Here is a 14,474-nt window from a genome sequence, read left to right on the forward strand (position 1 = left end):
ATAGATACAATCTAAGATGCTCATCATCTCAACCCTTTGTCGATAATCCGGGGAATGCATTGCAGCCATAAACATGACTCCGAACACTAAGAACTTGTTCCATGCTTTGTAATTCTGCAAGACAGTATCGAAAGTAAGGAAATGACTGGAACAGTAACATTTGCTATACTTCATCTTATTAAGATTTCTTAAAAACAAATCCTTCGTTGGTTCGCTCTGATACCAATTGTAACGTGTCCACCTGTTCCCTTCAAGACACATCTTAGCAGCCCATCAGAAAGGAGGTCTAGAAAGCTCCGCCCAGCACTCACATGGAATGTCACGGGGTTGGCAATCTAGGACTTTCCGCGTCTGCCACGTAGCGGAAGTATTCTGGCTGTTCCCACTTAGGACTGACATGAATCAGGGTTTTTCCCTAATGGTCATTTTCTAGATGGCAACTAGCGTCAAACCCGAGCGAACTACTTTACGCAGAAACACCAGGGCTGAAGCGGATTTACGCTGCACTTGGTTCAAGGAAAATGGGAAACGAGAGGGATGCAAAGTTCAACCTCCCTGCCATAAGGCATAGTCCCATTCCGTTCCCCTAAAACAGCGTAAATCAGGACTATCATAACTTAGATTCTAGGTCAGTGCCCTTGCTGCTCGTGTCCTTTGAAAAGATCTTCTTACTAACCATCATGATTGAGAAAAGTTCCCGGCCAACCGAGACCACCCATCCGTAGGATGGACCCATGGCCACATCCACCGCACTTTCCTCAAGTTGTTTTAGTTATCTAATTACCTACCACATTTAGTTGGATATGAATCAAATAGCTTCCTTAATTAGTCCGTTAGGCATTGGTTCCTTTACGTAATCATAGCACTTGACATAGAAAACCAATGTCAAACAAGTTAATTTTCAACAGCTTATCATATTTATCTTTGGAATACATTTATAACATCCAGTCCGTAGGCTTATCCATAATCCGCCCGAAGGCTATCTAGCAATCCACAAGGACTACTAATCCAAGATTCCACCTGTAGACTAGTATGCAGGCCTCGAGATCCAATCCCGAGTCATGCTGGCCTCTTGTGCACGACTCACGAGGTGAGGGATTTACGGCTAGAGCCCCCCTGGCACCCAAGCGTCCTCCTACTCCAAGTAGCGCTCAACGGAGAGACCTCTCGCTGCGGGTTCAGTCCACCTTCCTAGTGCGGTTAACAAACCCCTTGGTTAGGGTTAGCCAGGCCATTGGGGGAACCTGAAGCTGCCTCTCCCTTCAGGCCTTGAACCTGAAACATTAGATATCTTTTCATCCTTTAATTCTTTGAGAAAACAAAGCAAAACAGTGCTCTTTAAACTGTTACAAGCACAATCATTTCCAGTGGTCGTTATTTTTGGCCAACTGCTAAGGAGCGAATCCTTCTTTCCGAATGCATCGAGCACTCGATCCAGGATTAATTGCGACTTGGCAAGATCCCCAAGGGTTTGTTTGTTAACCCTATATCCTTGGGTTAGGGCCATACCCTATTAACCTAGCTTAATCAATATCTCAAGTTCAATTAGCAGTACATATGTTATTCCAATTTATTGATTGGTCCTTTGCTTCCAAGCAAATATCTAATCCCCATATCTTGGTTACTTTACCCAAGAAATGTACTATATCAGGACGATTATTTATCCTCTTGCAAGATAAACTTGCGTAAGAATCTTCCAATCTCATTCTGAGGAATTGGCCATTCCCTTGTGATCAAATCACAAGATCATGTGACTCTGTAACTTGTTTCACGAGTGTCGCATTTAATTCATGGGACTATTTTACCCATTGAACGACGTCTTCTAATCATGGAATCATGATAGATAGAAAACAGGGTTAGGGTGTTTTCATAACAATCCGATCCTGATTGCCCTAGGTAGACATTGTCCGTCCTAAGGTTCCAAATTCAAACCGAGTTTCATCCTGTTAGCAAGTGATCCTTAGGGTAAAAACCCTAGATCGTCTCTCCCAAGTACGTCCTAGAGTCGCTACATTCCATGAATGTGGGCAAGTCTTTAGGGTATAAGGGTTTCAGCTTTGGTAATAAGAGTGATTAGGTCATGTCCTCAACATGCTAAACCCTAGTTAGCTCTTTGGGACATGTTGCATTGAATTAACGAGTGCCTCATGGTTTTAGGTGTTTAGGTTTAAACCAATTTACTTGCCTATTCTTGAAGATATTTACGAAACCATTTTGATAACCACATGATGTATTGTCTATGTATGAGTAGTTTTACAATTCCTAACTTTTTTGACTAAGATCAAAGCGTAAGTTAAGTTATGGCATAATTCCTAGTGATCATTTTATAACATGCAATCAAGATCATGCTACTAAGCTTTAGGGTTTTATGTTTGAACCATGCAGCCTTTTCTAACAATTACGCAGTTGAAATGATAATTATACCAATTTACTAGAGTTTAACCTATTTCATGCAGCTCTAGAACCATTTCCATGCCTTGCAAATTCCTACGGATTATTAGCGACCTTCTTTTAATGAATCATTTCGAAGGAAAGATGCCTAATAATGCGACATTTGATTTGTTCTTTCCATACATAATTGAGGTGTACAATAATAATTTCGACTTTGTAAAGATGATCTTTAATTGATCTAAATTCGTTACTTGTAATGTATATAAACAAACTATTAAGAAAGCATAGACATCTTATGTCCTTTCATTCGTTCCATTAGAAAAATACAAATGACCAATTCCTTGATCGTAAGCTATTTCCTTTTTATTTATCCAAAGTATTTCAATCGAAAAAGTGCATCCGAATTTCATAAATAATCCATGACAATTGAAATATTACGACATTAATCAAATTTAGGAAGATAAACTAGGACTTGTGGTGAAATGTCCACATGGATGTTAGGAGATGATCCTCCTACGGTTGCGCCTTGTGCCTTCTTAGGAGCCATCGAGACTTCCACCTTCTCGCCTTGGTCGTGGACTTATGATCTTGGCCCGTCTCCTTTGAACGCGAAACTCCCTTTGTGACCGTTTGCACCGTCTTTAGGAATCGGCTTTAGAAGGCTTTATAGGTTTCCTTCTTGAAGTAGGGATTTCACGATTAGGACCTTACAACCGTCAAGAATGACTTTGTGGAAATGCTAAGGGAAAGTTCTCAATTTCTAAGGATGCAAGGTAAAAGGATGCTTCAATCCTTGGTTTGTAAAACCCGCTTGTAGGGGTAAAGGAAAAAAAGGGTCCACGGAAAGGGGGTCTAAAAACCTGGCTAATGGAATGAAAAGGGGGGAAAAGGGGCTTCATTCTCGGGGGGTTATATATAGACAAAACACAAGGAAAGGGCCTTATGAAAACCTCATAGGAAGGGGGCTTTAATGTCTTTTAAGGAATTTTGTGGGGGGGGGGGGAAAGGGGTATAAAACAAGCTTGGAAAGGCTTTAATCCCGAGGGGGTTGGGGTTATAAAAACCTACCTAAGAGGCAATAGGAAAGAGGTTGAAAGGTGGAAAAAAAAAAGACTTATATATCAAAGGGGAAAAAGAGGGTTTAAAGGACCTTTAAGAGAGATTTTTGTTGGGGGGGGGGGGGGGGGAAACCCACGGGAAAGGGGGGCTTTGGAGGAGGCCTGAAGGGATTGAAGATGGCAGCCAGATGGCGGATGGTTGGCGGCAGGGCAAGCTGATGGCTTCGGCGGCGCTCCTCCTTCACGGTGCGGTGTCGAAAGGTTTCGAAAGCAATGTCGCAACTTCAGAAGTCCTTGATAAATTTCAAGATAGAAGATCCATCATGTGAATAATCCTATTATCCAATTTTCCACACAGCAACAAGTTCTGGACGACTCTGTTTTATGGTTGTGGGTGTGCGTTCAAGAAAGAATTATGAATGGTTTTTGCAGAATACAACAGCAAGCTTCTGGAAACCCCTTTTTCCTGTTGCAACAAAAATTGCTCCATGTAGGCAGTCATATCTAAACTTTATTGGGCCTCCATACAAATCAATTGGCGTTGTAAGTAGGTCACATGTCACTACACTACTGATATGATGGTGCCATGCTGATGTGGCACAGTCTTGGATAGCATTTTATTTTGCATTCCATAAAAAAGAAGAAGAGAAGCACCCTGTTTTAGGATGCCGTTAAAAGCTGAAAGATTTCCTTTCCACATAAACAGTAGTCCAAGTTTTTGTTCTCCAGAACATAAATTATGATGGCTGCAAAGCCCCAATCCTTGCGCTTCGAGCCTCTCCAAGTCCTCTAATGTCAAGTATGCGCAGGCGGGTCAGTTCCTGTCGATGCCCTCTATGCCTACGATAATTTTTCCTCCGCTTCTTTTTGAAAATGATAACTTTGGCATCCAAAAGCTGCTCTTCAACCACTGCATGAACAGCAGCCTTTGGTACAACAGGCCTTCCTATGATTGTTTGTGCCTTTGAGCCTAGTAACAAGACCTTCAGTAAACATAGCTTGTCGTTCACATCAGCATGCTTCAGCTTTTCTGTGTAGATATAATCTCTAGGTGAGATCTTGAATTGATGAGAACCAACCTGCACGATTGCAAAAGCTTTAGGTGCCCTGTAAGGCGGGATTTCTTCAGGTTTGACACGCCCAACGATTTGGTACCCAATCTCCGCAGCTTGCTCAATCTCCTTGGCACTGAGAGGCTCCCGGTCAGTTCCTCAATCCTCTCTGTCATCATCTACCACTTCGTTATCTTTATTCCCTGATAATCAGCTTCTCATTTTTTAACGCCATGACTCTCTCTTCGTTTCGCAGCAATGTCGAGCTGCTCCTTTCCTTCTTTTCCATAAATCTCCTTCGAAGTTGCAGAGAGCCGCCCCTGATTGCGATAATCCTATTTCTAAAGTTGCAGAATTCCTCCTCACGATGAGAACAGAGAGAACCGATATCGTACTCTGCATAGCAGAAAGGGCATGAAAACTCAAAATGCACAATCTCTTCGCTTGCAAGGTCATCCAGACTCAGAGGACGATCTATGTGGGCAGACTGCAGAGATCCTTCCCCCCCCGATTCGTTCCGTAGCTCCCCTGTTCTTCTGCGTTTCCAATGTCTTCTCCCAATTAGCATCGCTTTTCATTCCTTATTACTTCTTCCTTCTTCGTTCATCCCCCGTCGATTCCCTCCTCTGTTTTTTTTCCTTCCTTTCCTTAAACTGCCGAATCTTTCCTGCTTTTCGAATCTGCTTTTTCCCCCTTTTTCCAGAAAAGCCTCTTTTTCCCCCAGGAAAGCGGGCCAATTTCAGCATTAATCACACTTTTTTATATCGACCAAGCCTGCAAATCACTTCATTGTCAATATGATTAAAGATATTTTCCCATGGCCCTCACGACAATTAGGCGGCCTTAGCAAAGCCTACACGTGTATTTCCATAATCAAAAACCATGTGGTAAACGCCCATGAAAACATCTCCAAAAATCCATAGAGGCTTAACCATTTCAATAATCATATCACCATATTGAGACACCATGGCCTTGCATTGCTGATTCATGACACCAGATGCTCCAATGGCCTCATTTATAGCTGTTATGATTCCCGTTGGCCCAGCCATCAAAGATGTTCCAGAATCGCAATAGCAGCACAGCCATTGTCACAGAAACCTGTTGTCTTTCCACCTACGAGAAAGTCTCCCATATCAAACTGCCAGTAGCCTTTTCGTGTGACTGGCACGTAAGTATGTTGTCCAATGTAATGTCTAGGATCCATGCCACCAAAGATGAGCTCAATATGCTGCAGCCATGCCCAAAGAATGCCACATGCTTGAAGCCCGGCCACATCTGTTATACATATCCACAAGTGTATTGCCAACATGAAACTCATTATCTAGCCCTCTTTTTTATATCTCTACATGAAGTTCTTGGCTTGTATCTAAAGCTCCTATGATGCTACATGATTTCAGGCTGTAAACAAATGTACTAGCATCAGCAGAAATACCATCCAGTTGTAGATGTTGGAAACATCCTCACAAAGCCCATAATCGGCATATCTTGAAATAAGTGTAGCCCGTGAGATTGCATCTCGAGTTACCAGTCTACCAAAACTCCCTGTTCTTCTCTGTCTTCAGCATAGAATGAAAGAGCAAACATAACAACTAAGTATGTACAAAGTATCAAATCACACGCACAACTTTTGGGTGGTTTTCACACCTCGAATGCACAGCAATACGACATCCACCCCCTCTAATCCTGCGCATCCTCCAGATGGGCCAACTACCCATGATCGTTATCATCAAGATCCACAAACAGATCAATCTCTTCATTATGTATTTCCGGTAGATCAACAAGATTATCTGTCATATCATCTGTCTCTTCCATTGAAGTTTCTTCTCGTTGCTCTTCTCTTGAAAATTCTTCCAATGCATAATCCTCATCATCTCTTTTCTTGAAAATCTTGATTCTTTTTCCAGCAATAGGCACTCTAAGCACTGTCCCATCCAATTCTGTCAGCTCATATGTTGCATTATCAAAGACATGTCTGACTATGTATGGCCCAAACCATCTTTTCACCATCTTCCGAAGTGCAGTATGCTGATTTTCAAGGCTGCTATCAAATACCAATACCCAATCTCCCTCTTCTATTGCTCTAGGCCGCAAACGATGCCTGCTGTCAAACCTGTCCTTATTCCTTAGTCTAGCAACCTTCAACCTGTCAATCGCTAGCTGAATATCCTCTGGTCTCCTCTCCAACTGTCGAATCCGAAGAGCCAAAAGCTCCTCTCTCGTCAAATCCTCTTGCCAAGGTAAAACTGACCAAGTCAAAGGACAAGTCTCAGTCGGCATAACAGGTTTCTGACCATACATCAACTCTGCAGGCATATATCCTGTGGTAACACTATGAGTCGTACGATCAGCCCACAAAGCAAATGGTAGAAGTCTTGGCCATTCTCCAATCCGTCCTCTGCATGCTTTGGCTAATGCTTTCACTATTGGCGGATGCCCTCTTTCACTCTTCCCATTTCCCTCTGGATTGTATGCTGTGGTTAAAGCCAACTTGATTCCTAGCTGAGAGAAAAACTCCCTAGCTTCATCTGCATCCAATTCACCAGGATCCGCAGTGATCTTACCCACACAACCATACCTGCAGAAAATTTCCTCCAATAAGAACTTACACACTGCACTAGTGGTCTTCGTTCTCAAAGATCAGCCCTCAACATGATTGGTAAGATCCTCTCTTGCCAAAACAATGTATCTCATCTGCCATAGACCCATAGGCATGGTAACCAAATCAACTACCCACTTATAATGAATGCATAGCGGATAGGTCGGATGAAGCTCATCTCGATGACGCACTACTGAATACATCTGGCAGTCTCTGCAAGTCTCAACAAAGTGAGAAACATCTCTGTACATGCCTTTCCACCAATATTTCTCCTTGATTTTCTCATAAGTAGCCCACACTCCTCTATGACCAGCCCAAGGACTCTCATGAAACTCCCTCATCACCTTAACTGTGTCTCTCTCTCGCAGACAACCCGCAAAGGTAATCCGCCTCTTTTCTTCGGATGCTTCCAAAGAAATCCGTCCTTGAGAAAATAACCATAAGCTTTCCTTCTGATCTTCTTAAACTCTTCATCTGTCCATTCATCTCTTTTGCTTAATGTACTAAGGTACCTGCCAATCTGCAACCAATCTCCAACATAGAGTTCTTCTATGAAAGCCACAATATCATAGACATGACAAACGTGATCAACCATAGTGGCTGAAATTTCTGCATCATCCTCTTCTGCAAGTAGAGTCTCCTCATCATCATATCTGGCTCTAGACAACATATCTGCCACTGGATTATCCTTCCCTGCTATGTGTTTAAATTTCAGATTTAATGACTTGATATATGCAATCCATCTCAGCATAGCTATATCCGGAGTAGAGCAACTCGTGATCATACCAATCAATGGCAAGCAATCTGTTTCTACCACAATTGAAGCTCCAATAAAGTACTCCTTGTCACATTTGAGAGCCGTGACAATCCCCAATAACTCCCTCTTGATTTGCGGATATCTCCTCTGTCTCTCGTTTAGGACTTTCACCCCAAACCGAATAGCATACCTATTTCCATCTGCATCATCTTGACCCACAGCCCAACCTATGCCAATTGGACTAGTGTCAATTGTCAATACAATAGGCCTTCCACAATTATAATCAGCTTTCCTGAGAGTAGGAGCATTCTGCAATAACTTCTTCAATTTCCGCATGGCTCTAGTGTGGCTCTCATCCCAATAGAATTTCTGCCCCTTTCGAAGCAGTGATACAAACAATTTGCTATGTGTGCAAAATGAGGTATCCAAATCATATAAAACACACAAGCTCCAATGAATCTCCGTACCTCTGAAGTGGTAGAACAATACTCCGCAATCTTGCCTATAGCATTCACCTTATCAGGTGAGGGTTTTCTGCCATAATATCCACACACATGTCCAACAATGACAACCTCATTCACTCCAAAAACAGATTTTTGCCCTGAAAGTGTCAAGTTCACTTCTTCTAACCTGGCCAAAATCTTCTCACATGCTGAAATATGATCAGCCACAAAGTATCTGCATCCCTGCTCATTTAGACTCTCATTCTTCTCTTCTTCTGCACACCCCTTAATGGGCACATCATCCAAGAAAGGCATGGTAAGCTGAGGTATGTAATCACGAAGAACCTTATGCATGGCATTCATCATATGCGCAACAGAATTAGTGGCACCTTGAGGCAAGGTACACATCCTGACAAGCCCAATAGGAGTTCTCATGGTGGTTATGTCCCTGCTTTCCAAAGCCAGCTAAAACTGATCATATCCTGAATACAAATCACCTAAAGAATAGATGGCACGTCCAGCAAATGCTTCTGCAAACTCATCCACAACTAGACCTATACCAGCATTCCTGATAGTAACTCTGTTCACTGGCTGCATATCCTGAATAAATCGGAGAGTACCATTCTTCTTTGGAACTGTAAACCACCTGTTTGAGTATGGTGCAGATGAAGGCTCAAGGATTCCCATCCTGATTTTCTCATTCAATAAATCAATCAGCTTTGGCAAGTGTGCTTTAGGCACTGGAATAGGTCGGAGACTCCATGAGGAATAGTAAAAATGACCATAGGAGCAACAATATCAGGATTCACACATCCAATCTCATGCGGGAAAAAAGCAAATCCCCTTCCATGACGCTCAAGCATCTCCTGAAAGCATTGCTTCTCTATGGGTAGCAAGAAATCACCATTTCCAATTTTCAATTCAGCAAGAGTCTCTGCTGAAAATTTATGACCAATATGCTCCGGATTCCTCAAAATTTGCTGTTTAGCAGCCCTCTCTATTTGCTGATCACTGTCAGGTGGAAGCGGTACAGCAACCGGCTTCACCTTCTTATCCACAGTTTTGTATTTCGTGTCAACCCTGGCTTCATTATGCTCTTCTGCATTACACAAATCTTGCTGTAAATCAGCAATTATGCACACCAATGGCTGAATATTCTCAGCCCTCTGCTCTATGGACTGCATAGAAACAGCCCCAAACTCTGAATGCTGAAATATTTCAGCAGTAAACTCTATTGGCTGAAAGTTTTCAGCCCTCTGTCTCTTTGAAAGCTGATCATAACCAGTTGGAAACTCTGTTTGCTGAATTTCTTCAGCACTCAACACTCTTTGCTGAGTTATCTCAGCCTCTGACTCAATCTGTGACATAAAATCTCCAATTTCATGAAACATGTCCAGGGACTGCACTAGTACATTACTATGACAATTCTGCATATCAGTTTTCAGCATATGTCCCATCTCTGTCATCGTATCTGCACAAATCACACTGTCATACATCCCATCTATGTGCTCATCATCCTCCAAAATTCCTGCATTTTTCAAATATTTCTCCTCCCTGCATATATACTGCCTGGCAGCTCTAGGCAACCTAGAAGTCTTCTGATAACTCATTGAACTGTTTGCTGAAATCCCAACAAAACCGGAGGAGAAAACACTGCTGCCAGGAGGCGAGAACTCCAATCTCCTCACCTCTGTACCACCGTCGTCTCGCGAAACGGCGGTACCTAATGAAAACCAGAATCCTTCACAGTGGGCAAAGGTGCATCTCTGAGAGTATCCCTGTTTCTAACATGGTTCACACATACAGTCATAAACTGAACTGCTCTCATACCATCTTTACTACGAATCCATGCATAAGCAGATCCATCATCCATGACCTTTGTTTCCATGCGCATCTCTATGATGAATGGCAGTCCAAGAATTATAGGATAAGAGCATGAATCCTACACAAAGAAATGAAAATCCTCCTCTACATCACCAATAGAAACCCTGACACTAGGACAGGCAGCATACAAATCACCTGCAGTGTTATTGGCAGCTCTCATATGCCACCCATGCTCTACATCCATAGGCCATCTGTTACTCTCATAAACTCCACGAACTATGAGATTAATCTCTGAACCATGATCCATTGATGCAACATAAGGCACCTGTTTCTCTCCAATCTTTACCATCGTCTCTGTAGTTGCCCTAGCCCAATGGCTCCGCGAAAAGTGACTACGCGGTATCAAGACAGGCTCATCAATTTCAGCATAATGCATAGGCTGAACCCTCTTCTCTACCTGCGGAAAAACAGAAGCATTATCAACCATAACCTCATCCTCATCCTCATCCAACTCCCCAATCAAAACTCCCTGTGTATCAGTGGTAGACAATGCATGTCTTTTCCTCTTCAAAACCTCCTGAAACTGATCCTGAAACTCTCTTTTTGAGATGCCCAAAATCTCAAAAATAGTGAAAGTCACCTCACTGCCAAGTATCTTATCATTAAAGATTTTCTTCATGTCTGTAGATGTCTCAATATCGGACATCAATCTAAACCCAGGCTGCCTTCTCTCTCTAGGCTCTTGCCTCTTTTCTCTCTTTTGAGCATCTTCCATCTGTCGATCTGGCCCTGATCGTGAAGACGGTCCTGCAGTAGGTGAAGTAACAAACTCACCCCCTCTAGTCTTCTTAGCTGCACTTGGATTTTCTTCATCCCTCTTACGCTTCTCCTCAACAAGTACATCTGCACCATGAGACTTAGCCAAATAAGCATAAATAGAGTACCTGTCAACAGGCGAGTCCCAACCTCTCTTTGATCTGATGCTAGAGCCTGCACTAGTCAAAACAATTTGCTGAATTTTCCCCTTGTTTGCAGTCTCCATAGCATAAGTCCATAGCGCTGACTGAGTCTCTGATCCCTTCTCAATCTGGACTCCATATGCAGAAGCATCACCTCTAGCTGTCACGTAAGAAGTACGCGCAGCCATGTCATCCACTAACTTCTTCATTCCACCTTTACCAAAGTTGGTAGCAAGTGGAGCTCCTGTCTCAGTCAACCAAATCTTACCATCTTGCCCCCAATATACCAAATTCTTCCTCCTTGCATCCTGAAAAGATTCACAATCCCTGCAATGCTGATGGTCTATACTATCGCACCAAATACATCTCCGATCTCTCCTAGGTGCACTAGGAGCACTCCTAGGTGCAGTAGGAGCACTAGAAGAAGTAGTAGGCGCAGTCGAAGCAAACTGCTCTTTCAACTTTCCCACCAACTCTGCTTTGATTGACTCTAGTGTCAAATCTGTTATGCCTTTGATTATGTCATCAAGAGAGGTAGGCACCGATAGCGGATGGTTTTGGAGCAGAAGGTGTAGGCATCGGTCGTGGAACAAGAGGAATAGGTGGAGTGGAAATAGTAGGCACTAGCTGAGGAGAAGAAGAAATAACAGGGATAGAAGCAGGCATAGGAGCTGATGATGGTGTAGGTGTCATGGAACCATTCTGTAGGCGAGTCTTCCATATCCTCCTCTTGGTCAAAGTCGAGACTGCATCCTGAGCATCCTTCCAATCCGTTGTAAGATCCATAGGCTTCGTGCGATCCTCAAGAAGCTCACCCAATTCTTCCTGAAGAGCAGGATCTGCAGCTTGCAAGAAAAGCTCAACTTTTTCAACATCCAATGCTCTTTGTTCAATGGCATCAAGCTGACTATACCTTTCTTCAAATTCTCGAATCAACTCTGAAGCAGCTAGACCTTTGTTTGGCATGTAGACCCACTCTCGGAATGACCGCCGAGTAGCCATACCAAAGTCCTCAAGGAAATATTATTCTTTCAAGGCCTTCTTAAAATCTTGCCAATGTGTATTTTGAATAAAAAGATCAGTCACTTTTGCCCTCAAAGCGGGTGTGACAAGAGGAAGGAAGTACTTACTCATAAGTCCAGCTGGAACTCCAAAAAACCCCATCTTGATCTCATATGTCTTCAAATATGCTGAAACATTACGGCCATCAAATAGCTTCTTCTCATTCTCAACTACTTCAATAGCCTTAGTCGCACTGTTTGCATTCTCCTGCTCCGAATAGAGTTGCCTTTGCTGAGACAACTGCTGTTGATGCAATTGTTGCTGCTGCTGCATATACAATTGTGTCTGCTGATTTTGGAGCTGCATATACATGGACATATTCTGCAAAATCTTCTTTAAATCCTCTGTTGAAGTACTTGACGCAGCAGTCATTGATGGAGCTGAAGTAGACACAGCTGGAATTGTAGAAGAGGCTGAAATAGAGGCTGAAGTATCTCCCATCCTGAAATTTCTGCGACGCTTTCACGTCGGGTTCACCAAAGATGTTGAAGGGTTTCGAAAACAATGTCGCAACTTCAGAAGTCCTTGATAAATTTCAAGATAGAAGATCCATCATGTGAATAATCCTATTATCCAATTTTCCACACAACAATAAGTTCTGGACGACTCTGTTTTATGGTTGTGGGTGTACGTTCAAGAAAGAATTATGAATGGTTTTTGCAGAATACAACAGCAAGCTTCTGGAAACCCCTTTTTCATGTTGCAACAAAAATTGCTCCATGTAGGCAGTCATATCTAAACTTTATTGGGCCTCCATACAAATCAATTGGCGTTGTAAGTAGGTCACATGTCACTGCACTACTGATATGATGGTGCCATGCTGATGTGGCACAGTCTTGGACAGCATTTTATTTTGCATTCCATAAAAAAGAAGAAGAGCAGCACCCTGTTTTAGGATGCCGTTAAAAGCTGAAAGATTTCCTTTCCACATTTAAGATGTAAAATCAACAATCCAGCTTGGTTGCAGGCATCCATTGCTTTCCTGCTTGTAGTTGCTATACTCTTCCCCCCCCTTGGAAACAGTAGTCCAAGTTTTTGTTCTCCAGAACATAAATTATGATGGCTGCAAAGCCCCAATCCTTGCGCTTCGAGCCTCTCCAAGTCCTCTAATGTCAAGTATGCGCAGGCGGGTCAGTTCCTGTCGATGCCCTCTATGCCTACGATAATTTTTCCTCCGCTTCTTTTTGAAAATGATAACTTTGGCATCCAAAAGCTGCTCTTCAACCACTGCATGAACAACAGCCTTTGGTACAACAGGCCTTCCTATGATTGTTTGTGCCTTTGAGCCTAGTAACAAGACCTTCAGTAAACATAGCTTGTCGTTCACATCAGCATGCTTCAGCTTTTCTGTGTAGATATAATCTCTAGGTGAGATCTTGAATTGATGAGAACCAACTTGCACGATTGCAAAAGCTTTAGGTGCCCTGTAAGGCGGGATTTCTTCAGGTTTGACACGCCCAACGATTTGGTACCCAATCTTCGCAGCTTGCTCAATCTCCTTGGCACTGAGAGGCTCCCGGTCAGTTCCTCAATCCTCTCTGTCATCATCTACCACTTCGTTATCTTTATTCCCTGATAATCAGCTTCTCATTTTTTAATGCCATGACTCTCTCTTCGTTTCGCAGCAATGTCGAGCGTCTCCTTTCCTTCTTTTCCATAAATCTCCTTCGAAGTTGCAGAGAGCCGCCCCTGATTGCGATAATCCTATTTCTAAAGTTGCAGAATTCCTCCTCACGATGAGAACAGAGAGAACCGATATTGTACTCTGCATAGCAAAAAGGGCATGAAAACTCAAAATGCACAATCTCTTCGCTTGCAAGGTCATCCAGACTCAGAGGACGATCTATGTGGGCAGACTGCAGAGATCCTTCCCCCCCCGATTCGTTCCGTAGCTCCCCTGTTCTTCTGCGTTTCCAATGTCTTCTCCCAATTAGCATCGCTTTTCATTCCTTATTACTTCTTCCTTCTTCGTTCATCCCCCGTCGATTCCCTCCTCTGTTTTTTTTCCTTCCTTTCCTTAAACTGCCGAATCTTTCCTGCTTTTCGAATCTGCTTTTTCCCCCTTTTTCCAGAAAAGCCTCTTTTTCCCCCAGGAAAGTGGGCCAATTTCAGCATTAATCACACTTTTTTATATCGACCAAGCCTGCAAATCACTTCATTGTCAATATGATTAAAGATATTTTCCCATGGCCCTCACGACAATTAGGCGGCCTTAGCAAAGCCTACACGTGTATTTCCATAATCAAAAACCGTGTGGTAAACGCCCATGAAAACATCTCCAAAAATCCATAGAGGCTTAACCATTTCAATAATCATATCACCATATTGAGAC

The 14,474-nt window shown here is 42.8% G+C and overlaps 2 pseudogenes; both read right to left on the minus strand.

Annotated features, from left to right (window-relative positions):
- Nucleotides 1-4,158: 4,158 nt before the first annotated feature.
- Nucleotides 4,159-5,069, minus strand: LOC148034986 (large ribosomal subunit protein bL21m pseudogene; annotated as a pseudogene).
- Nucleotides 5,070-12,931: 7,862 nt separating this feature from the next.
- On the minus strand, nt 12,932-14,079 carry LOC148034987 (large ribosomal subunit protein bL21m pseudogene; annotated as a pseudogene).
- Between the last annotated feature and the right edge of the window lie 395 nt (nt 14,080-14,474).

Source organism: Lygodium microphyllum, chromosome 6 (genome assembly GCF_053477565.2).
Source record: "Lygodium microphyllum isolate KBCC chromosome 6, Lygodium_microphyllum_v1.1.10, whole genome shotgun sequence".
NCBI lineage: Eukaryota > Viridiplantae > Streptophyta > Polypodiopsida > Schizaeales > Lygodiaceae > Lygodium > Lygodium microphyllum.